The sequence below is a fragment of the Triticum urartu genome, chromosome 7A, assembly GCF_056163025.1.
Source record: "Triticum urartu cultivar PI428250 chromosome 7A, HENAU_Tu73, whole genome shotgun sequence".
In the NCBI taxonomy this organism is placed as follows: domain Eukaryota; kingdom Viridiplantae; phylum Streptophyta; class Magnoliopsida; order Poales; family Poaceae; genus Triticum; species Triticum urartu.
The window spans coordinates 630,486,318-630,503,292 of record NC_141879.1 but is presented as its reverse complement, the minus strand read 5'-3'; positions in this window follow the sequence as shown (position 1 = coordinate 630,503,292).

Sequence of the window (16,975 nt, the reverse complement as noted above, 5' to 3'; positions counted from 1 at the left end):
AATCCGGAGGGACCACGAGCTCTCCAGCGTTTTAGGGGCGCAACGCCCGTGGAGACGTATAAACTGTTCTTCGGATCACAAATGATGTGTCCGGATTTGACCAAGGACGCAGGCCTAAGCTGCAATCGCCCGGATACCCAAGTAAGTAACCTTGTGCCCAGACCGACTATCCATATAATCGTCATAAACTTGCCCCTAAAAGAGTCGTCCTTTTAAACAGGAGAGGATAGCGAAGGCAAAGCTGATCAGGTGTCTGGCCCCCTTTCCCGAAACCAGGCCGGATCCCGTGCTTGTCAGGATGTTGAAGATAATGCCTTTGGAGGGAAGTAAGGGGAAGGACAAGGGAACTATGGCCTCCTCGAAGGAGGCTGCTCCGAAGGGAGGAACCGAAAATTCCTCTCCCAAGGGGAAGAAGAGGCCGCCTCTGACGACCCAGAGACCATGGCCCCGAAGCGGGGGAGAAAATCCTCGTCAGAGGGTCCGACGCCGGGGAGTTCCTCGGCCGAACTACGCCCTCAAAGGGATCAGCCCTCCAGTGAGCCGTAAGTAGAGAGAGGTTTTCCTTTTGAGGGATGAAAGAAATCCTTGATTTATATTTGAGAAGATTAACCGAAACTTTACCTTGTAGCTCGGAACTCAACCCTTCTCAGCAGAGCTCGTCTTCGGGGGATCTTCTTCCGGAGATGATGGAGAGCGGGACACCTCCCCCTGCCATACCGCCTAGGGAGGCGGGTGACCCTGAGGTGTCGTCGCGGAGGGTTTCTCTGAATCCGGCAGGGGCGGAAGATAGCTATGTGGCCCCCCAAGGCTCTCTGCGTCCGGCCTTCGAAAGAGGCCATAGGACAAGTCCGGCACCGTCTGGTGCTCGGCCGGAGGAGCTAAAGATTCTGCTGGGGTGAGCTTCTATCTTAGAGGAGCACCGTGCATTGATGGGCACGGTGATTGAAAGGATTTCATCCGCAGAAAAGCGGATTGCATGAGGCCGTCAAAAGTTTACTGACGGGTTTTGAGGTACGTTAGATAGTGTACACTTTTGTCAGTTGCACATAAGTAAGATGTGCCCTATGTAGATAGTATCCCCTAAGACTCTGCGCGTTGTCAAGAAATGTCGGCACGTAGAGGATCATAATCCCAGGTCTAAGATTTCGCCTTTGAATGTAGGTGGCGAGGTGTCCGGAATCGAGCCGAACTGACAATTTTGCCGAACTAAAGCGGCAACTAGACATGGCAGATGCCGACATCACGCTTGTCAATAAGCGGCTTGATGAGGCTCAAGGTATGTAATTCCTCGGGCGACATCAGGTAAGAACAGTTTTATGCCTGTGTCTTACGATGTGTATGCTTGACGCAGATGGTGCGGCCACCGTGGAGAGTCTTAGGGCAGAACTTGCCCGAGCTAAAGAACAAGCCAGCGAAAGTGATGCGGCCACCAGGAACGCCCTTGAAGAAGAAAGGAAGAGATGGCCGAAGCAAGGAAGAGATGGCCGAGATGGCCGAAAAGTTAAAAAGCGCTACAGACCATTGCAAACTTCTTGAAAAAGAAGACCGGGCGAAATAGACGGACTTAGAGAAGGCCGTTGCCAATGCCAAGGACGTGCGCTCTGCAATGAGAGCTGCGAAGGAGGAGCTACGTCAGGCCGAACAGATTGTGGCTGGAAAGCCCTTTATGCTGCGAAGGAAATTTTGTGATCCGAAGTTTGCTCCGTTGGACCAGATGTGGAGTGTGGAGGATACCTATCTGGACTTGGCAGCGAGTGCTGCTGATGCGACCGAACACTTTCGAGATCAGAAAGATCGCGAAGTGGAGAAGCTTTTCTGGTCGCAGTTTCACAATCCAGAGCGTCCACTGGCAGTGGATGATCGTTTGGCTCAATGGGCCGAACTGAATAGGTTGTCTGGACTCGCCATGAAGTACGTCATGGGTCACCTGTGGCCGGGGAGATCGAAGCCGAAGAGTTATTTCAGCTTGGTGCAGCAATTCCTTGACGCGGTGCCGCGTATAAATGCAATGAAGAGGTCAGCGTGCATAGAGGGCGCTAGGATGGCTCTTGCCCGTGTTAAGACATACTGGGCAGAGATGGAGACCACCATTGCTGCGTCCTGAGATTCGGACAAAAGCCGAGTACCCTCCGAGCACTATTTTCAGGAAGTTCTTGAAGGCGCTCGTGTAATAGAGACGCAGTGCCCGAAAGATGCTATGTTATGATAGCATATGTAGTTATAAAGTAATATTTTGATAAGCTGTAGTGGCCTTTTTTATACTTGTGCCTCCAAGTATTGGAAACACCTCCTATGCGGCCGTTTTAAGATATATATATATATATGTATATATATAGAATCTGAAAGATGGCAGTCGTTGGCTTCAGCCCCCACGCACATAGTGCGGGGGTGCTCGCAGAAGACGCATTTTCACACTTAACCCAACGTCTTGGTGCTACAAAGGAGGTGATAGTGCAGTGGGCCAGGCAACCGGACTATAATGCTTTAACACTTTCACTTAGCCATAGGAGTTTGACAATGAGACTCTTTAGGTAGCTCCTTGGTGGCAACTGCGCTCGTCCGAATTCCGGGTGCGTATGTGCCTGATCGGGAAGCGGCCCTTCGTTAAAGTGGAGGAATCCGATAGGTTCCGATAGGTCATCGAGTGGCTGACCAGTCTCACGCTACATCATGACAGTCAGTTTTCGGCTTTCTCTACTGAGGTGCTCGCCCGGCCGAACCGGGGGCACAATCGCAGTAGTTCTCCTGGTGCTACCTTAGCCGATAGAGCAGAACGTAAGGTAGCCGAACTCAGGAGCCGGGCAACCCAACATTTGACCAAAGACATGATTCAGAGCTGATGCATATAATGCCAAAACTCACGACGCCGAACACTCCCTAAGGTGTTCGGTCTTTATGAGTGTGGGCGAAACAACACTCTTTATTAGAAAAGCCCCTAGTGTCCAGGTACGTGCAAAAATTTCTGACGTGGCCACATGCCAAGACGCCAGCCTCCTCCTTGGTTATATCAGAAAAAACCAGGGGATGTGTAGCAACAAGAGACAGTAAAAAAGGTTTACGCAGGGTCTTAATCTAAAAAGAATCCTTTAGGACGGGTCCCTACTGCACGTCTGCGCCTGTGTCTCCGTTGTGCCGTATCCTGGACGGGCGCCACACGACGTTCATCTGTAAAAGAGAGGAACTGAGTTGAAAACGGGTCGTGCCAAAAAAAAGTTTAAAATAAACAAAGTGTAAAGTAAAATATATAAAATTGAGCTTTATTGTCTCTTATTGTATATGCATGGAGCCCCTAGTGCGGGGGTATATGTTCACTAATCCTGCATCAATGATGATTTTGTACCGAACTCATATATCCGCGTTCGTGGTCTTTAATGACCTATTTCGAAGTTTCTTGGCCAGTGAGTCCATTTTACTATGGGGCTGTCAAAGCGGCCGCACAGTCCCCCGCTTGGGGAGGCGCACTTTAGTGCTTCCCCTTCAAAGAGATGATGCCTCATGGACCGGGCATCTTAAGCTTGAGAGATGCATAATGCGGTATTGCGTTAAAGCGGGCGAAAGCTTCGCGTCCCAGTAGTGCTTTATAGCGACTTGAGAACGGGACTATATGGAAGGTTAGCTTTTCGCGGCGGAAGTTATCGGAAGAGCCGAATATAACTTCGAGCCGGAGAAAACCCATACAATGGGTGTCCGGACTAGGTGTTACCCCTTGAAAGGAGGTTTTGCTGCGGCGGATTCTTGCTGGGTTTATCCCCATGTGCTGGATTGTATCCTGATATATCAGGTTTAGTCCGCTGCCGCTGTCCATAAGGACATTTGAAAACAGGAGTCCGCCAATTATTGGATCGAGTATCAAGGCAGTCCAGCCTACATTCTTGATATTCCTAGAATAGTCTAGCTGATCGAAGATGATCGGTTTTAACAACCAGTGGCAGGACCCTTTGGTGATGGGCCGTGTGGTGCGTACCTTTACGGGCGCCGCACGCTTTGTTATGTGAAGTGAGTTCACTGTTTTTACTTCTTGTGGGAAGTTCTTTTGTTTCCTGGTGCTCTGCTTTTGGGGTTCGTCCTCGTCTTGGCTTGGTGTGTCGAGCCCCTTGTGTTCGGCATTGAGTCTATCGGATTGTTTGAAAACCCAACAGTCTCTGTGGGTATGGTTAGCAGGCTTCCCGGGAGTACTGTGTATCTGACATATCCTGTCCAGGATTTTATTTAGGTTGGATGGATCGTCCCTGTTATCCGGGGGGGCGATTTTTCCTGATTTTGTCGTGAGCCTTTGAATCCGGCATTGACTGCCGTGCTCTTCGGACTTTTGTCCTTAGTCCGGCGATGGTCCTTGTTGCGTCGCGGTTTTCCGTTTCCATCCCTAGTTTCGGATGTACTTGGGTCACTGGGGCTGCACCTTGCCAACCAGCTGTCCTCCCCTGCACAAAAGCGGGTCATGAGGCTTGTTAGTGCGGCCATTGTTCTTGGCTTTTCTTGCCGAGGTGTCTGGCGAGCCATTCGTCCCGGACGTTATGCCTGAAAGCTGCTAAGGCTTCGGCGTCCGGACAGTCGACTATCTGATTCTTTTTAGTGAGGAATATATTCCAGAACTGCCAAGCTGATTCTCCGGGTTGTTGAGTTATGTGACTAAGATCGTCTGCATCCGGAGGGCGGACATAGGTCCCTTGAAAGATTGCTCGAAAAGTATCCGCGAGCTCTTCCCAGCTTCCAATTGTGTTTTCGAGAAGGCTTTTAAGCCAATGCCGGGCTGGCCCTTTAAGCTTAAGGGGTAGATATTTTATGGCGTGGAGATCATCTCCTCTAGCCATGTGTATGTGGAGGATATAATCCTCGATCCAGACTCCAGGGTCTGTTGTTCCATCATATGCCTCTATGTTTACGGGTTTGAATCCCTCTGGGAATTCATAGTCCAGGACCTCATCGGTGAAACATAGGGGGTGTGCGGCGCCCCTGTATTTGGGTGTGCCAGATTCTGATGATGGCTTCATAGCGTTGCTTACGAGAGCTTGCTTTCTTGGCCCATAAATGGACCTGACTGGGCCATGATGCGAATCCTTAAGTGGGTCGCATGCCGATTTAGGTGCAGCGCCGCTTGCCGTTTTATGGGGTCGTCTATCCGACCGTGTGGCTTTTTCATTTTTTGAATGCGAGGGCTCTAGGGCCTCTTCGTCAAATTCAAGGAGTAGCTTTCTTTTTGGATAGCTTTTAGTGCGGGGACTGTCGCCGTACTTATCTGTGGTATTGATTACTTTGCTCCATCTAATCCGGAGTGCGTCTTCCGCTGTTTTTAGCTTCCGCTTCTGCTTCTTTAGGCTGCGTGCAGTTGCAGCGAGCCTCTCGTGGAGATTCTTCTGCTCCATAGGTTTATTCGGCGTGAGGTCGTCCGGAATGCCGTTTTCGCCGGAGGAGGGATGTTCGGTTTCTCTATCCGTGTTGCCCTGTTTGGATGGTTGCTCTAAGGCCTGCTCGTCGTCTACCGGCTCGTCCTGCTCTATGGCTGGGTTTTTGTTGAGGCGGGGCTTGGGTCGGCGTTTACGCCGACGCTTTGATTGCTTTTCGGGGGGTCGATCTCCCGTCCCATCCCCTTTTTCCTCGTTGTCGCTTCCTTTAGGGGTATCCACCATGTACACATCGTGAGATGAGGTGACTATCCAATGCCCTATGGGCGTTGGTTCGTCGGTATCTCCTGCATCATCATCCATGCTGTCGATGTCTCCGGAGTCGAAGTTGAGCACGTCGTTTAAATTGTCGACAGTGGCTACCAAGCGGGTGGTGGGTGGGCTTTGAATTTCTTCATTGTCTTGAGAGAGTTCAGGATATCGCCATAAGGCGAGTGCTGGAAGTTGTCTGCGGCGGTGAACTCCATTATCGGCGCCCAATCGGATTCGATTGGCAGGGGCGCGGGGGGTTCGGAGTCTGGGGAGGAGTCCGGATCCTCGGAGTCACGGGTCGTGCAGAGTGTGGGGCTAGCGTTCGGCTCGATCGCTTTCGGGATCGCAGCCCCCAAGGTGACGTCCAACCGCTCATCCTCGATTTGCGCAATAGGCTCCGAGTTTGGGGTTGGAACCGATGCGTGTGCGGCCTCCAGGACTCTGTCTAGAGACAGAGCTAGATCATGCCCCTCGAGATAGTGCGGCGCGCTTGGCCGTGGCTCGAACCCGTCGAATATCAAGTCTCCGCGGATGTCAACCGTGTAGTTTAAGCTTCCAAACCTTACTTGATGGCCAGGGGCGTAGCTTTCGATCTGCTCTAGGTGGCCGAGCGAATCAGCCCGCAGAGCGAAGCCGCCGAAGACGAAGATCTGTCCGGGGAGAAAAATCTCACCTTGGACCGTATCGTTGTTGATGATCAAAGGAGCCATCGGGCCTAAAGGCGACGACACAGAGGAACACTCAATGAAAGCACCAATGTCGGTGTCAAAACCGGTGGATCTTGGGTAGGGGGTCCCGAACTGTGCGTCAAGGACGGATGGTAACAGGAGCCAAGGGACACGATGTTTTTTACCCAGGTTCGGGCCCTCTTGATGGTGGTAATACCCTACTCCTGCTTGATTAATATTGATGATATGGGTAGTACAAGAGTAGATCTGCCACGAGATCAAGGAGGTTAAACCCTAGAAGCTAGCCTATGGTATGATTGTTGTGTATGGAGTTGATTGCCTACGGACTACAACCCTCCGGTTTATATAGACACCGGATAGGGTTAGGGTTACATAAAGTCGGTTACAATGGTAGGAGATCTTGAATATCCGCATCGCCAAGCTTGCCTTCCATGCCAAGGAAAGTCCCATCCGGACACGGGACGAAGTCTTCAATCTTGTATCTTCATAGTCCAGGAGTCCGGCTGAAGGTATAGTCCGGCTACCCGAACACCCCCTAATCCAGGACTCCCTCAGGCACCCTCACGAGGGCGAACAAGGCTCGCTCCTCAGCCCAAGCTGGGGGCACGAGGCACCAGAAGCAGAGCTCTTCCAGGGGCCCCGGGACGGTCCCACTGGCCACGCTGGAGGCAACGATTATTGGGTACCGCTAATTCCTCAGGAGCAGGCATAGGCTAATCATGGATCGTAGGAGGTGCAGGTCGCCACAGCGAGCAGCTGCCCCGCTCCCACAGTCTCCTACCCCTCGGGAGGAGGGCGCAGGGGGCTGCAGGAGAGGGGCCGAGATCCGACATCACCACCGCGGCGTTCGGAGCAAGGTGTTCTAAGGAGGTAGGCCCTCTGCTGCGGAGGTGCCTCAGGGCCTGCCCCTGGCAGAGGACCCGTGGTCGTCGGGGGAACCGCTGGCGACCGCTCTACACCATCGGCGGCGTCCTGGTTTCCGGTCGTCGTTGATGGCACTAGAGTGCGGCGCAAGGCGGGGCCCTCATCTGGCGATATGAAGCAAGGCCGGTACCTGTGAAGAAGGCCCAGTGCCTGTGAAGCTCGCCGCCCCATGACACTCTCACGTAATAATGAGTGGGGCTGTACATGCCCCGGAGTCTCAAGGGTGCCGGCCTCAGGCCCTGGGGCTCCCTCCCACGCCCAGTGGCAGCACTTAGCTCCGCGCTGGTGAGAAGACGTCCAAGACTAGATTAGGTGCCGGACGCGGCCTTTTGTCTACTTTCATTGCTTTTCCCTTTGGTTGTCACTTTCCCCCGCTGGATTTAAGTTGGATTCGAATTTGAGATTTGCGTGTGTTCGGGGAAGGGGTGCTTAGTCTCGTTCGAGCAATTTCTGGCGTTTTGATTACCACTCCGCCTCAGTTGCCTCCCCTCGTGAGCCCCTCGCGAGCCGGGTCAGGCCTAGCTTGCGTGCAGCCCAGACTGCCGCCGCCGCGTCCTCTCAGGAGGGTTTTTTACTACTGATCCTACGGATTTGATCAGGGAACATTTGGGACACCACAGCCTCCCACAGGCTACCTCAGGGCCCGCACGGAACGTAGGTAAAACTAGCCAACCAGCACGTCGCTTAGCCAACCACTCGGCGCGGGCGCATGGGCAATGTAACATCTACTAACACAATGAACACAAGTTTTACATGAGGGGCCCCCCTCCCAAAATGCTCTCACAGCCATCAGGCCAAGACCTGAGTTCTATTCACGCAGGGTAAGGAAACAGGAACGATGCATAATCAGTCGGATAAATCCCCCAATGCGTCCTTAGGAGCGCCTCCTGAACCGTTGCTGGCGTCGCTGGACTCGCCATCGCTGTCTGCGTTGCCGCCAGCGGCGTCAGGGCCGTTCACCACGCCGCCCTTGTCGGCGGCCACGATCACGCCGTTGTTGTCCAAAGCGAAGGCCCTGACAAGAGCATCCACATTGTCTTCCACCCAGTGTGCCAGGTCGTCTCGGACGGCCTGGGGGACTGGGGCGATGGCGGCGTCGAAATCGAAGTGGGGATCCATGTTCCGGAGATGGCTGAACACGTGAGAAAAGGGGCGCCCGAGCAGGGCGCGGCTCCTCTCCTCCACCAACCTGTCGGCCCTGACCGACCGCGCCTCCAGCTGCATCACCACGTCGGTGAAGAACTGAAGGTTGCCGGCATAGTTGACTGTGTGCGGCTCACCAACAGCCGCCTCGCCCCGGATCAACCCCAGCCTCTCCTCGAACTCGCGCTCGAGGTTCAAGCGTGCCATCGCCACCCGACATCCGACCTCCTCCAGGACACGGGCTTCCCGTGCAGCGACATCATCCTCCGCCTGCGTCAACAAGCGCTCCCTCGTCTCCAGACGCTCGTACTCGCGTGCACGTTCGGCGGCTTCCAGCGTCAGCGCCTCCTCACGCTTCTGGAGCTCCGCTGGGTCGCCAGAGGGCACCTTCATCGACGCGAGGGCTGCCTCGCACAGCTCCACTTTCTCCTCCAGTGAGTGGCACCGGGCCAGGAGCTCCCGAGCCCGCTCCTCCGCCGCCTCTCACCGCCGGTCAGCTTCCCGGGCCTCCTCAGCGGCCAGAGATCGGGCCTCCCGAGAGGCCACCAGCGACGCCTTGGCCTCTTCGTCGTCAAGATCGCGCTGATGGCGCGCAAGGGCGATGGCACCCTCCAGCTCGCGCCTCTCTACAGCCAGGCGCAGGCCTTCGGCCTCAAGGCGTGCGTCTTCATCAGCAAGCTCCTCACCGAGAAGGTTCACCGCGTCAGCCGCCTTCGAAGGAATCCTTGGCGAAGAGCGCGACGCTCCCGGGCACGCTCGAGCACATCTTCCACACCATCATCTGCCCCAAGCAAGCGCCGGGGGCCACGAATCAGCACACCCCCTTCGGGCAGGGGGCTGGGGCTGGCACCCTCGTGACGGCCGGGCACGCCACACTAGAAGCCCGGCCTGGAGCCAGCCCGTCCCCAGATGAAGAGCGCAGGGAGCGCCTCAGCCAATCGCAGTCCACGACCAGCGAGAAGCCCACGGCAGGCTGGCTATGCCACAAGAAGGCCCGCGAGGGAGGATCGCGTGGTGCGCAGGGCCTCGATGCGCCTCGGGACGGTTCGCCTCTCCGATCGCCCTCACCTCAAGGGCTCTGCTGCTCGGAGCGCTTGAGGACGGTAGAGGGGGCAAAGCCAAGGGGGGCGGCACCTCAGCCATCTCCGCGAGCTCGGCTGGAAGAGGCCTGCGGAGCAAGGATCAGTAAAAGCAACAGAAGGATCGGTAGCTGGAAAAGGGGAAGGCTTACTCATCAGTGGCGAAGTACTTCCTACGCTTCAGCAGGCGACAAGGGTAATCATCGCCAAGGGCCTCCCTTCTCTTCTGGAGGGCCTCAAAGTCCATGCGGAAGCGGCCCAAGAGTGGAGCGCAGGGATCAACCTGCGACGAGGACGAAGCGTCAAGGTGATCCGCGTCAGGGGTGCCTTCCTGATGCGCACTGCCAGTCGCCTCGCCAAGAGAAGTGGCTGGAGCCTCAGGGGCCTCAGCCGTAGGCGCTGAGGGCAGCTGCTTGCCGCCCTCAGCCTCAGCGGCACGGGCCCCAAGAGCTGCTCCCTCATGAGCGTCGCCCGGTGCCGTCACCCCACCGGGAGCCCCCTCGGCCTCTGGCGCCTCATGCCTCCCTGCTCTGCCACTTGAGGAAGAGTCGCCTTGGCCGACTGGAAGGGCAGTCACCGTCACTGGGTTCTCGCGAGGCCCCTAGAGGCCGGCGGGGCGCGGCCCCCACTTATCAAAGATAGCCATCTGATTCACAAAATCGCCCCTGTTCTGGCAGAGGTACAGCAAGGCCCCTCCTTGCTGGGTGCTGCCAGGGTTGGGGTCCCCAGTCAGGATCAAGAGCACTGTCCTCAGCACTTCAGGCATCAGGTCCTCTTCCTGGAGCCTCATACGATCATCATGCCCGCTGAAGGCCCACATCCGGCAGGAGTGGCGTTGGAGAGGAGCAATGCGGTGTAGCAGGACCTCCTTCACCACCTTGGGCGCTGTCACGCCAAGCGACCTCAAGAACGCGAAGCGGTGCCCGACGAAGACGAGCCGGGGGCTCTCGAGCGTCTCCTAGCCCCAGCTCGAATTGGGGACAGCAGGCGAAGTTGGCTCCGATAGCAGGGGGCTGGGCACCCCTACATCCACATACAGCCACCGCTCGCGGAACCCGGCCGCAGGCGGAGGGAGCCTGAAGTCAATCCCTGAGGCCGTTGTCTCAGACGCGGCAGCGAAGCTCACACACGCCGAGCATTGGGTAGGGTCGACAAGGCGCAGAGAGAAGAAGTGGCGCAGCAAGGCAACAGAAGGAAGGATGCCCATCATTGCCTTGCAAACAAAGGCGAAGACCGAAAGAAGGGTGATGGATTCAGGACCCAGATGCATCATGTGGATCTGATAGTGGGAAAGCACGGTATTGAAGAAATCAGAAAAGGGGGGAACCAGACCCGCCCACAGGGCGTCGGCAAAATACTGGACCTCGGTGGCTATCCTGTCGATGGAGAAGTGAGACGCGGGCCAGGCCGTCGTCCTCCCGCATTCGTTGAAGATAGTGGCCAGAGCCGAGCTGACCTTGCCCAAGCCCTCTCGATTGATTATGGTCGACTGGTTGACGGCGGGTGCCACCAACGGCGGCGAGCGAGGCGGAGGCATGGGTTTCTTCCCTCTTCCCTTCTTTGTCGGAGCCATGGCGATGGGAAGGGGGGGAAGGTTCGAGATTGGGTTGAAAACAGAAGCTGGAGTTCGAGAGGAGGAAGGACAGAGGGTGCTCGAGCAACAGAAAGGGGAGCAGCTGTGTACGACTACGAGTCCGCCTAGCATGGCGCAAAATAAGGGGGGCATGGGGGAATAGTGCAGCCCACGCCCAACCAACCGCCACACGGCGCCCAAGGCCGCAGGCTGTTAGGGCCCGCGACGCTTCGCCCTTGCCCTTTCGCCTCCCTGCATGGCCAAGTCCGGGAGCGCCTTGGGCCCAGGTGCTACTCTCGGCGTTCTGGGAATGGGGGTCCCCAGACTTGCCTGCCTGCGGCCTGCGGCGTGGCTCAAAGGGGGGCCCAGCGCGGCCCATCTTCATCAACATAGACCCAAGACCCTCGCGAGGGACCAAGCCTCGCGGGGCGGACGACACGGAGCTTCCTCAGGCATGGCCTCATCAGGCTGGCTCGCGAGGAGGCGGAGAGATCAAGGCGGGGTACCTCACGAGGTGCCCGTGACGCAAGCCATGACGACCAAGGGCGCCAGGCGGGCGCCAGCCCGCGCAGTGTCCTCCTTTCCTCTTTGGTGCAAAGGGAGCAAGCGCAGGTGAGAGCATCAAGCAAAGGCACTCGTTTCGGTGCAACGAGACCAAGACCAGCCCAACGGCAAGGAGGAAGTCATTGTGGAGCCCAAGCCAGTGTCACCACCTGAGCCTTTGGCAGGCGAGGACCAACTTTAGTCAGGATAAGTGTACCAGATGTTCCCCTTCAAAATGGCCAATTGTTGGCGCGCTTCCCACTCAATATTTGGGAAGAGGCCCAGGGCCTTTGCCTATAAATAGGACTAGCCACCCCTAGGGTAGAGAGGATCGGCCAATCCAGAAACAAGTTGGGACCGGATAGAGTAGCATCACGCAGAGAGAGAGAGTGAAGGGTGACTGAACTCCTCCTAGCAGTTCATCCCCCCAGCCAAGAACAGACCCTCGCGAGGCTGTTCTTCCTTGTATTGCTCATCATCATCAGCCCAAGAGGCAATCCACCACACCACAAACTAGAGTAGGGTATTACACCACAATGGTGGCCCGAACTAGTATAAACCATGTGTCTCTTGTGCTGTTCTTTCCATAGCTTAGATCTTAGCGAGGCGGTGGGGTGCAGGTAGGTAGAAGGCGAAATCTTCGCGCGCACCCCAGTGTTCGAACCTCAAGGGTCTGCCGGAACCCGAAATCCGACAGTGCCGATTAAATGAAATACAGACATGAGGGCCTCATGATGATCTTTAGAACTGCAACATATATTGTCATATAATTTCTTATGCTAAAGTAACAATTGGTTCACAAGGTAAATTATGAATCAAGAACTTTATTGAAAACCAACAAAATCTTAATGCAAAAGAATGTCACTTAATATTGCCGCTTGTGATAAATAACTTTATTATGTAGTCCGTTGCTCTTATTTCTTCCATATCACAAGTTCGTATAAAGCTTATTTTCCTCACACTGAAAGATCATACATATTTAGAGAGCAATTTTTATTGCTTGCACCGATGACAACTTACTTGAAGGATCTTACTCAATCCATAGGTAGGTATGGTGGACTTTCATGGCAAAACTGGGTTAAGGGATTTTGGATGCACAAGTAGTATCTCTACTTGGTGCAAAAGATTTGGCTAGCAAAGGATGAGAAGCAAGCTCAACATGTTGGAGGATCCATGACAATATAACTTCTATTCGGATATAAGAAAACATAACCCATTGTGTTGCCTTCCTTGTCCAACATCAATCTTTTAGCATATAATATTTAATGATTGCTCACAATCACAAAATATGTCCAAGATAGTGTATTTATATGTGAGACCTCTCTTTCTTTATTACTTCCTATTAATTGCAACAATGACCAAAAGCTATGGTTGTCAACTCCCAACAATTTTCATGCGACATACTTCTTATATGTGAAGTCATCACTTCCCTTAAGATTATTATATAATATTTTTATTTTTTATTTCTTTCTCTCAAGATCATAGTAAGAAAACAAAGCCCTCAACTCAAAACTAGTCTTTATTATATAACTCTCGGACTCGATTACATAGAGGGAACACAAAGCAAAACTCAAAGCTAGATCATACTAAAAACTTTATTCTACTAAACCAAGATATAACCGAAAGGATTGAACTAAGAAAAATGATAAAGGTAAAGGTGTGATGGTGATACGATACTGGGGCACCTCCCCCAAGCTTGGCACAAGCCAAGGGGAGTGCCGATACCCATGTACTCAAGTCTCTTTCTTCGGAGGTTGTGATGATGGAGTTGCATTCTTCTTTTCTAGCTTACGTCTGAGGCTAAAATTTTCCTCCCTTAAATCATCATTGTCAAGCTCAAGCTTCAATGTCCTTTTGCATAATGCCGTTGAGGGAGTCCCGGATTATTAAGGGGTCCTCGGGCGTCCGGCCTGTTGGACATGGGCCGGACTGATGGGTTGTGAAGACACAAGACCGAAGACTCTCACCCGTGTCCGGATGGGACTCTCCTTGGCCTGGAAGGCAATCTTGGCGTCCGGATATGTAGATTCCTTTCTCTATAACTGACTTTGTACAACCCTAGCCCCCTCCGGTGTCTATATAAATCGGAGGGTTTAGTCCATAGGGACAATCATAATCATACAGGCTAGACTTCTAGGGTTTTAGCCATTACGATATCGTGGTAGATCAACTCTTGTAATACTCATATTCATCAAGATCAATCAAGCAGGAAGTAGGGTATTACCTCCATAGAGAGGCGCCGAACCTGGGTAAACATCGTGTCCCCTGTCTCCTGTTACCATCGACCTTAGACGCATGGTTTGGGACCCCCTACCCGAGATCTGCCAGTTTTGACAACGACATTGGTGCTTTCATTGAGAGTTCCTCTGTGTTGTTGCTAGAAGGTTCGATGACCCTGTCAATCATCTACAACAATGTTGTCTAGGGGGTAGTTTTTCTTCCCGGGCAGATCTTCGTATTCGGCGGCTTCGCATTATGGGCCAACTTGCTTGGCCACCTCGAGCAGGTCGAGAGCTACGGCCCTGGCCATCACGTCAGGTTTGGAAGCTTGAACTACGTCGCTGATATCCGCGGAGACTTGATTTTCGATTGGTTCGAGCCCACGGCAGCCGCTCCCTACCACCGCAATGAACATGACCTAAATCTGTCATCGTACCATATCCAGGAGATAAAGCCTATAACCGCTCTGGCCCTAGATCCGAAGCGGATTGCGTCATCCGAGGACGGGAAGCTCAACCCTGCCACGGAAGCAGCAGACTCATCAGCGTTAGAGCCGCACACAGTCCCAACCTTGAGCGGGATCCGTGTTAGCAGAACCTCGGACTTGTCTCCGGCCACAGGTTTTGAACCATGCGCAGCCGTGTCCTTCAAGCTTGACCAGGCATCGATCGTCGAGTTCAGCTCCGCGGACATCTTCTGGCACTCACCTTTAGGCGACATGCTAAACTCACTAAAAACCCTCTCCTTAGCAGAGGAATCATAGCCGAACTATATCCGGTTTGAACTGGGAGCTGATGATGGGGAATTTCGCTTCCCACCCACCTCCCACCTAATAGCCATTGTCAAAGACTTAACCGACATGCTTGATTACGGCTCCGAAGACATCGACGGTATGGAAGACTTAAGTCACATAGTTCAACAGCCCAGAGAGTCAGCCAGAAAATTTTGGACTAGGTTCTTAACTAAAAAGAACCAGATCATAGACTGTCCGGATGCTGAAGCCCTAGCGGCCTTTAAGCATAGCATCCGCGACGAATGGCTCGCCCGCCACCTCAGCCAAGAAAAGCCGAAGTCCATGGCAGCCCTCACGGCCCTCATGACCCGCTATTGTGCGGGCGAGGACAGTTGGCTAGCTCGTAACAATAACACTGCAAGCAATGCCGGCACCTCCGAGGCGAAACATAGTAACGGCAAAACCTGACACAACAGGCACAAGCGCCGAAGCAACAGTGACAATACCGATGACATGGCGGTCAACACCGGATTCACTGGCTCCAAGTCTCGTCAGCGGAAGAAGCCCTATAAAGGAAATAATCAGGGCTCATCCAACTTGGACCGCATAGTTGATCGTCCATGTCAGATACATGGCACCCCTGATAAACCAGCCAATCATACCAACAAAGACTGTTGGGTTTTTAAACAGGCTGGCAAGTTAAATGCCGTTAACAAGGAAAAGGGGTCGCACAGCGAGGACGATGACAAGGGGTCCTGTCCACCGAACACAGGAGGACAGAAGAAGCCCCCCCCCCAAGTTAAAATGGTGAACATGATATACGCTACCCATATCCCCAAGAGGGAGCGCAAGCACGCGCTCAGGGACGTCTATGCGATGGAGCCAGTCGCCCCAAAGTTTAACCCATGGTCATCCTGCCCGATCACTTTCGATCACAGGGACCATCCGACCAGTATCTGTCATGGCGGTTCGGCCGCACTGTTCCTCGACCCAATCATTGATGGATTCCATCTCACACGAGCCTCACGGATGGTGGTAGCAGCCTGAACCTGCTCTATCAGGATACAGTCCAACAAGTGGGCATCGATCCCTCAAGGATCAAGCCCACAAAAACTAACTTTAAAGGAGTCATACCAGGTGTAGAGGCCGGCTGTACGGGCTCAATCACAATGGAAGTTGTCTTCGGGTCCCCGGACAACTTCAGAAGCGAAGAGTTGATCTTCGATATCGTCCCCTTTCGCAGTGGCTATCACGCACTACTTGGACAAACCGCATTCGCTCGATTTAATGTGGTCCCACACTACGCTTATATCAAGCCCAAGATGCCCGGACCACGCGGGGTCATAACAGTCAATGGAAACATGGAGCGCTCCCTCCATACTGAGGAGCACAACACGGCCCTGGCAGCGGAAGTACAGAGCGGCCGACCTCCCAAAGTAGAACCTTAATTTGGCGGCCAAACGAGTCCAGACTACTCGGCAGCAAGACAATCTAGCTCGTCAAGAGCTTGACTAGCAATTTGGCCTCCATCCCAGTCCCGATCAAATGGCGGCATATGTACCACGCGTACATAATTACGCACTCAAAATACCATGGGCATAGACGGAGGCATAACTAGATTGTGGTCCATAATACGGCTAGACCTCCCCTGGACACACATACTTTCGCTTTTTTATCCTTTTCAGGTTTTCTTTCCATAGGCCCTTCCCGACGGACTGATAATCGATCATGTCGAAGGATTGATATTCCAACACGGCAAGAAGCATCGACGTATACGGGAATCTCTAGATGGTCTTTTTGATGATCACTCTACCTGTTTTCAGACCCCCACGAAGCTCTCCCTTGGTCATGGCATGTTAAATAGCCCCGTTGCTTATCGCACTACTTGTACAAATACACTTTGACATATTAATCAAACTATAATGAAAACTGTTTGCGGCCCAACTTATGTGGCACTAGCTTACAACTTCATTTTATTTCGTTCAATCGCACATGTACACTTTGGTATGCTTTATTTGGCCAGGGGCTTCATTATGCTCCATACTATGGCAACAAAGTCCAAACACTTTTACAGTACAGTTCGGCGCCCCGAATTTTAGCATTATATGCATTGGCTCCGAATCATGTCTTTGGTCAATAGTTGGGTTGCCTGGGTCCTGTGCTTACTACCTTACGTTCTGCACTATCGGCTAGGGTAGTAAAGGGAGAACTACTGCGATTCTGTCTTGTTTTATCCAGACGAGCACCTCAGTAGAGAAAGCCGAAAACTAACTGTCATGATGCGGCGTGAGCCGGTCAGCTATTCGGAGGTTACACATATTTTGCGATTTTTCCGCATTATGTGACAAATCGGTCTTTACCTGATCAGGTGTTGATACCACCCTAGTAAGGATACTATGGGCTGTGCCTAAATTTCC